This window comes from Chanodichthys erythropterus, chromosome 1, assembly GCF_024489055.1.
Source record: "Chanodichthys erythropterus isolate Z2021 chromosome 1, ASM2448905v1, whole genome shotgun sequence".
In the NCBI taxonomy this organism is placed as follows: domain Eukaryota; kingdom Metazoa; phylum Chordata; class Actinopteri; order Cypriniformes; family Xenocyprididae; genus Chanodichthys; species Chanodichthys erythropterus.
Genome location: NC_090221.1, coordinates 1,798,335 through 1,807,376, shown reverse-complemented (window position 1 = coordinate 1,807,376; position 9,042 = coordinate 1,798,335). Strand labels below are relative to the sequence as shown.

Genomic DNA, 9,042 nt, shown 5'->3' with positions numbered 1-9,042 from the left:
AATGATTCAGTCCGATTTGGTGAACTGGTTCGACCGGTTCACTAAAAAAGAACCGGTGTTACAAGATTTTCAGTTTCTGTGAGATATTAGAATGATCATATTAGAATGATCATGTGACTGAACATTGGAGTAACAGGAATAAACAGCCATTTAAAATAAATTAAAACAGAAAACAAAGCTGTTTTTGCCTATTTTTGATCAAATAAATGCAGCATTGGTGAGCCTAAACAAATAATTTTATTCATCCCATACTTTTGAACAGCAATACACCATATATATAAAAATTAACAAGAATTTAAGAACAATTCCAGAATAGATATTAGTCCTCAGACACATTTATACAGGTTTATTTCAGTTGTTACAGGCAGTGATGTACTTGATGATAACAACTAATAAAATACAGAGTTTTAAAACATCACAAGGTACAAATAAGAACGATAACAACGAGCTGAGCTCATTGAAGGTTGTTCTGCTTCGTGCATGTCTGAGAAACTCATGAATATTCATGTAAGTGCCGCCTTCGGATACGGAAAATCTCAGAAACCAAAAATCTTGTAACACCGGTCCGCTCCCACATTCCTCTCCACCCATTAAACAGGTTAATCTTGAGCTCCAAAGAGGTGCAGCTGGAGGTAATTTTGCTCTGCAGCGAGCAATACTTGTGTTCAGAGGTGGATACAGTACTGATATAAATAGGCGGATCATATTGTCAGTTTTAGTGAGTTCACTCTCAAGTCAGTAACAATGTTTGCACGTGGAGTCATCGTCCTTCTCTGTGTCCTAGGTGAGTAATATCATGATTTCATTCACTAAAACTGATATTAGGATCATTTGTCATGTGAGAACCTGCGATATACACTGATACTGAGTTTTGCTTCATAATGAAGAGTTTCATTGGTTCCATAAAGTCTTAATTCACTTTTGCTAAAGTAGGACAAATGAAAAATGTGTAAGATTTAAATCACATTCAGACATTTATAACTCATAATTATATAAATGGCTCTTGTATTCCACTGCTTTGTTCAGTCACTGGCAGGTGAATGTGTGTGTTGTGCTGTATGTGTGTGTCAGGGTGTGATTGTTTGTATACATTTTTTAACTTTATAATTTTTATATTTATTGTGTGCTAATAATTCTAATTTAACCCTTATTGGATGGGTTGGCTGTAGAACTGATTTGCCCCTTTGGGGACTAATAAAGATATCTGAATCTGAATTTTTTAAGTTTGATTTAAGGGATGGTTCACTAAAAAATGACTGAAATGTTGTTTTTGTCCAAAAAACAATGACTTTTATTGTATGGGCAAAATAAGTTATTTCCTCTTGCTTTCTCATGATAAACTTTAATCCTTGTTTTTCCTTCTTGACACAAACAGTGGCCGTATCTGATGCAGCGAGAGAGGTGAGTAAATAAAGACTGTAGAATTACTTCCCTCCATGTTCAAATAACTCAGTGTTTTTTTCTTTTTGTGACCAGCCTGAACCTGAGTTTATCATGTGCCCGATGGACTATTCACCCGTGTGTGGATCTGATGGAGAAACATACAGCAATACATGCATGCTGTTTGTTGCAAACCAGTGAGTTTAAAACAAAGTGCTTTAGGTTTAAAAACCGTTTAGAATCACTTTCAGACTTAATTTAATTTCTTGATTTTAAGAATTTAATTGCTCTCTCTTTTTTTAGGGAATCAGTAACTGAAATCTTTATCGTGAAGGATGGCAAATGTGATTAAGATGTGCAGGAGTGACACAGGAACGGCAGCATAATTCAGCTTGACAGACCTTTACTCAGCATTATTGTGTCTCATTCATTATAATCTGAATGTGTAACGGTTTAATCCTTAAATAAATGCTGCATATTGAAGCTTTTCTGTTTTCTCTCTCAAATCTTGGAAAGACGAGATCAAATAGGTGAAGAGCAGATATCTAGAGAGCAGAATATCATTAAGGGTGTGTGAGCTTTTGACACCGTTAGATTCATTCAGGTAGACTCAAAGTCATCAGTTGGAAACGGGCGCTGACGGAGAATGATCAAGCAGATATAAAGACAGTGTAGTACCAGAACATTTTCAAGTGTATTAAGGAAGAAGGGTCATATTTAAAACATGATGGGGGAGGAGAGAGCCAATCAGCAGTAGGGGGCGTGTCCATTTATGATAGGGGAGGAGAGAGAGTGAGCCAATCAGCAGTAGGGGGCGTGCCCACTCGGGGAGGAGAGAGAGTGAAAGAGGGTGATTTGAAGAAAAACTGTAGAAAGAGAGATGTTTTTTTTTTGTTTGTTTTTTGTTCTTTCTTGTCTTTATTTGTCATAAAGCAATAGGCTTGTTTGAGATGCGCCTAGCCTCGCCTGAAGTTGGCGGCTGCAGTGAGGGGAGAAGTGAAAAAAGTGCAGGCAAGAGGAACAGTTCTCTGTTCTCGTAGTGGATCAGAACCCACGAGATCAAATGCAGATATCGCGGGACTCACACTCGTGCGTTGTGTTGCTGATAAACTGGATGTAATTTAAGTTCTGTTGCTTTTATATGAAAATAAACATAACGAACAATACACCCAAAGTACTTGTTGTTTATTTCCATTCGAAAGATGTGTATATCAATCATTTTTACTTTAATTATAGAAATGTTTTTATATATATATATATTTTTTTATATATAAATGACAACGTTCACATAACCCATAGAGAGATCACTGTGTCAGAGAGTTTGGGAATATTCACACATTATTTTTACACATAAAAACATGATATTAGAGTTTTAAAATCAAACATTTTAAATCAGATCAATACATCACGGTTGTTTAAACCAATAAGCATAAAGCTGTGTCATCAGCAAGCCGTTTCCCATCGTGCTTTTGGTCAGCGCAGTCGGTGGAGAGCAACTGCGCTCGACGTGTCCGCCTCGCCCTCGCGAGAGGTTTTTGACACACGTCGGCATGACATCAAAGCAAGGCGGCCCACCCTCGGACACATTTCTTACCGGCATGCATCTCGCGGTGATCACCGGTGATTGGTTCTGCGCAGAATTTGCTCATCTCAAACAAGCCTATTATTTTGCTTCAATTCAGCTATGATAACGAGACATCCACTCCTGCATTGCATGTTCATGCATTTTCGGGGCAAAGCAATGAGGGGGTGTGTTTGTTTGAGATGACTCTCACGTGAGAGGCTTGAGTTTCCCGTTCATCACATTGACTGTCTTTTACTCTTTTTTATTAGGGGCCGAGCACCGATGGTGTGAGGACCCTATTGGAATTGCTCAGCCAATTATTCTTCTTCTCCAAAATGAATCGCATTTTTGAGGGCCTAAACGTTCTCAAAAACTCATGAAACTTTGCACACGCATCAGAAGTGGTGAAAATTTACATCTGATATGGATTTCAGAATTAGGTGTGGCAAAATGGCTCGATAGTGCCACCTACAAAATTTCAATTAAGCGCCCTTTGTGCTACGTTTCTCGTACAGTTATGAAATTCGGTAGACAGATGTAACGGCCCAATACCTACAAAAAGGCCCCCAAAAAAACCCAACAGGAAGTGAGATATTTTGAATTTTCTCTACAAAATTTTGGCAGTTTTTGCCATTTCCAGACGTTGTACTTTAACGAACTCCTCCTAGAGCTTTAATCAGATCAACATCATATTTGGTCAGTCTAATCTAAAGGCCTTTGAGACATTAAATTGCGAAGATCTTGAGTTTTCGCTGAAGGGCGTGTCCATGGCGGCCTGGCAAAGTTCGATGTTTCGCCATGAAACAGGAAGATGTTGTAACTCGGGCATACAATGTCTGATCTGCCCCAAACTTCACATGTTTTATTAGAGTCCTGACCTGAAGACATCTTCATAACAATATTCAGTTACAGTCATAGCGCCACCTGGGGGCAACAGGAAATGACATGTTTTACACTGTGATTATCTCCTCATAGAGATTAAACCAAAAGCACATCATATATGGCCAGTCTAATCTTCAGGCCTTTGAGATGTTAAATTGCAAAGATCTAGAGTTTTCACTGAAGGGCGTGTCCGTGGTGGCATGACAAAGTCTGATGTTTTGCCATAAAAGAGGAAGCTCTTGTAACTCAGGCATACTATGTCTGATCTGCCCCAAACTTCACATGAGTGATAAAAGTCCTGGCCTAAAGACTCTATATGACAATATTCAGTGAGCTATAGCGCCACCTGCTGGCAACAGGAAATGGAATGCTTTACACTGTAATTCACTACCAGATTCACATTTCTTTATGCCACGAAGTACCAAAAATGCTAGAAACAGGTTAAATCATGCAACACTTGGCTGAGTGCTAATGTATGCGATTAACGGCACGAAAGAAACAGGAAGTTGTTGTAACTCAGGCATACAGTGTCCGATCTGCTCCAAACTTCACATGATCGATAATAATCCTGGCCCGAAGACATCAACACGGCAATATTCAGTTACAGTCAAAGCGCCACCTGTTGATAGCAGGAAGTGTGGCATTTCGAAATGAATTTGGCATAATTCTCCTGTATTCACACGTTTACATCATGTCGCCCAATGTTCACTGTTTTCTTAAGGCCAACGGGTGGCGGTGAGCCCGGGTGCGAGGGCCCTTTCATCGCTGCTTGCAGCTTTAATAGTCATTATATTTATATTACCACAAGAACATTATAGATAGTCTTTAGAACTGCGTTACACATAATGCAAAATTGAAGGCACTTTTTGGTCTTTAAAAAGAATGCCTGTAATTCTATTTTAAAAGTTCAGATTATGATACCCTGTGCTATTCTTTCACTCAGTTTAGGATTAGTACAAAATACACAAGCTCTTTCAGGAATCAGGATGTTTTTGCTGTAAAGTAAATGATGCGATTATAATTTATTATTTTTGGGCGTGCTCAAACCACGACAGCCGCGATAATGCTCATCATTAGCATCAGCGCCACTTGCAGATCGAGTCGCTGTTAGTCTGAGGTATCTGGCACAGAAAAGAAAGTGCTGCTTTATACCTGTCCAAGCTTTTTTAAGGCAATAACAGATCCTTTCCTTCACAGACCATTCTGTAGGTTTTTCTAAAACAAAGAAGAGCAGATAACACAATTATTAGGAACATTTCTGACCTCAAATTAAATGATCTCCACAAGCCAGGCCTCCATCATACCTGAAGCCTCTGCTGGCTCAAAAACCACGTCACCTGGCAGCATCATATCTGGGATGCTTTCCGAACCGGATAACGCCACATCGCTCAGCTCCTCAAGGTCTAGTGTTTGTGTAGAGTCGCCACACTGAGCTTCTGTAGAGTCTGTCGAGTCTGTTAGAGGCACCAAAGACTCCACCGCGTCCACACCGCCGCAGAGTAACGGCAGCTTCAGAGCCTCACAGACTCTCCAGAAGAATGATCGAGTCTTCTTCCAACGTATGCATTTGTCAATCTTCTCTACATTGTCCTCACCAATGGATGTGATGTCGAGTGTAGTGATATTGGCTCTGGTCTCGTGTAGAATAGTCTCGACAGGCACTTCACCCGGCAACACAAAGTCCAAATATCTGCTCTGAACGCTAAGGCTCTCATTTCGCTGCTCAGAGATGCACGTGACGTCCGAGCCAGATGTAGTGTCTTCAGTCTGTGTTTCTGTGGACTCTAAACCTGCGTAATGTGGGTTAGAAGGTGGAGGCACAAAACACTCCACTGAGTCCTGACAGCAGAAACGGAGGAAGCCGTTCTCCACAGTCTTCTGTGCTCTGTGCAAGAATAAACGGATTCCTGCCTTGTGGGGACTTGTAAGATTTTCTAAAATTAAAGAAAACACAACTTTTAGAAACATCTCTGACCACAGATTAAATGAAAATAACATTTTACCATAATATTCATATGGGCATTATCGATCGTGGATGGTTTCATTATCTTGCGCGGATATAAAATTATAAGAGGATAAAAATAACAAAAGCAAAAATGTGTCTCCAAATATACTTGGGCGGCCGTTATTATACGTAGATGGCCTGCCCAAGTAAAGTCTATGCGTGCGTCTCAATCAGCTCCCTATAGTTCAGTAGTCAGGGCACTGATCAGGGAGTCGGCCACATTCATTTACATGGTATACTGATACACGACCTAGGAAGCTAGGGAGCTGTTTGAGACGCAGGGTATGTATGGGAAGCACTGAGACTGTATCGGCAATCAAGTTTGGGACTAAAACTTTCACCAGTAGATGGCGGGCCACAACATAGTCAAAGGATTATTTAAGAAATTAATTGAAAAATGCAACTAGAATTGCCTGTGACAGACTGTAACAGTGTCTTTTATAACTGGTATTGAGTTGTTACTCTAAATCCTGTACAGTCATTAACAAAAAGCCACATTTGTGTGGCGGTGTCCGGGTTTTACACTGGATAAATTAATAAAGCAGAGTAGTGACAAGTAACCTGGCAAAAATCTACATTCACCAACTTGCAACTTTTTTTCTGGATCTTCAGGAGGAGATTAGAGCTTTAACTTTAATTTCTATAACTGTTTATTTCACACTGACATAATGAGTTGTTCTGCTTTCTGCGAGAGTGTGGTCGGGACCTTGATATCGCGGCTTGAAATTGCGCTTACTACTGTGCAGACTCAAGACTCAAGATGTCAGCGCCATATTGGCACACTGATGGCTACACTTATTACAATGAAAGAGAGCCAAGTTGTGTCGTCCATTTTTTTTCAGTCTATGGCTCCGCAGCTGACTTCTTCCCGGCAATCAAAGCGGCGTTACGTCACAAAGGTGCAGACTGGTAGGAAGACCACAAGTGTTTAGGGTGCCATTTAGGACAGGGCCACTGTCACTTTAAATGCTCAAGCTCTTAAAAGTTGAGTGGATTCTGATTGGCTGCCAGTGTTTTTATCCTGTCACCACTGTGTAAATGATTTCTCTCAGTGCACATCATTACTGTTTTAAATTCATGTTCCTGGTAACCTTGAATCAGAATAACATCTCTTCTCTGATGATGAGGGCGGGGCAAGCTGTCACTCACATGAGATCCACCAATAGCAAACCACAACTATCCAATAAATTCCCTACAGACAATATCAAGCCCCGCCCTACATTTGTTCTTGTTCAAGAAGCAGTTTCACAATAGGGATTAAAAGACTATTGCGACTTCACTGCTGGAGCTCAAGGAACATGTTCTGTATGTCTCGGTTTCAAAAGTGATTTCGATCTCACCTGTTGAGGTGTTCTCTGCAGAATCCTCCTTGCTCATGTCTACACCGTCTTTACAGGTGGCACATAAAGTCATGTCCGATGTAGATTTGTCAAAGCGGGACACGGTGTGTAGAAGACTCGCGACTCTCACAGGTGTTTCTACTCAAATCCTCGTCGGAGATTCTGTATTCATGTTTATCCTCTCTATCCTCTTCTGCTGGCGCTAATGAAGACGATCGCGAGTGGCATGTCGTCACTGATGCGTTCTAAAATGGAACAATATGCAAGAGCATCGAAACGCATTTTTTAAAAGTCGAACTGCTAAACATACGGAGCCCGGGAAAAACAGCAACACTCGCGTGGGCCAAATGTGACTGATCTATAAAAAATATGAATATATCTATCTATTAGGTTAAGAGAGAGTTGTTTTTCATTTACTAGGTATTTACTACATACACTTAAAAAATGCTGGGTTAAAAACAACCCAAGTTGGAAATTAACATGTATTAATATGTTTAAGAATGAACATTTATTAATGAGATTAATTAATTTACCAAATTGCTTATAAATAAATGTTCACCTTTTGATTATTATTGTTGCTTCTAGTAATTATGTGTCTGATTTTTAATTTCCAATACAGTTTGGGTTCATTTTAAGCCAGACATATAGTCATTTTAAAACAATAGTTAAGTTAAATAAAACTACCTAAACATTTAACCCAACCGCTGGGTTTGTCCATTTTCAACCCAACTGGGGTTGTTTTTAACCCAGCATTTTTTTTTTTTTTTTTTTTTTTTTTTTTTTTTGTAGTAGGAGTGGAAACCACGTTTTAGTTTTCTATTTATTGGCTATAGCCTATAATTAATGTTAATATATGCATTCAGCTGTTGCATAAGTCGTTTAGTCAAAGTTCTCAATCAAAATATTTTTACATATTTTATTAACCTCGGTATAAGTTTAGGAAAAGGCGACAGATGTTTCAAATCAAATGAAGAGGCTGTGAATGAACAAGTGTCTATGTTACCAGCAGAGGGCGACAGCATTACACAAATGATGTCACGAACATTCATTTCTATAATGTCTCTCTCCCACCTCAGAACGCAGTTAATCAATCAAGATACACTCTTAATTAAATCTTCTTTATTGACATCTATATGTTTATGAACCTTTAACATTACCATTGCACGTTTCGTCATAGTGGTTCTTTAGTTTGTTAAAATGTTCTTCACATTAAGAAGTGATTCTTTTAAGAGCTGATCACTGAAAGGTTCTTTGAGGAACTAAAAATAGTTCTTCAGTTGCACCACTGTGTAAACCCCTTTTTAGCACCTTTATTTTTTAACAGTATGCTGTGCAAATCCAAATAAAAATAGCTATGATGGCCATCAGAAATTTGACCTTTAAATTAATTCAATCCTTGAATTAGAGATGCACCGATATATCAGCCAATAAATGGTATCGGCTGATAAAAGCAAATTTTCACACTGTCAGCCGATAGTCCTGGATATATCCAGAGATATCAAAAAAAGGGCAGGAAAATGCACTGAATTTGTGCTTTGTGTAAAGAAAATGCTAAGAAACCAGGTTAAGGTTCAATATTAATAGTAATTACATGAATTAATAACATTCAGAAAGTAAACAATTATTAATTTAATCTTCAGAATTCAGTTAATGTGTGTTAATATTAATTTGAGTAATGTGTTTGTTTATAACTGATACAAATTACTCTGAAACAATTTGATGAACAATGTAAGGCTGAACACTTTTGTCATTTTGGCTGCATGAGATTCTCCAGCTTTGTTGTTGTTGAGCTGTTAAAGCTCAGCCCCCTTCTGGAAAGGGGGCGGGAGCAGCAGCTCATTTGCATTTAAAGGGACACACACAAAAACGGC

General features: G+C 39.0%; 1 long non-coding RNA gene across 1 annotated transcript; it reads left to right on the top strand.

The window, feature by feature from the left end:
* Positions 1-659: 659 nt before the first annotated feature.
* On the top strand, positions 660-1,792 carry LOC137002285 (uncharacterized). The gene is made up of 4 exons (XR_010891835.1): positions 660-784; positions 1,376-1,401; positions 1,477-1,577; positions 1,684-1,792. It is a non-coding gene; the product is annotated as an uncharacterized lncRNA (long non-coding RNA).
* The last annotated feature ends 7,250 nt before the right edge of the window (positions 1,793-9,042 follow it).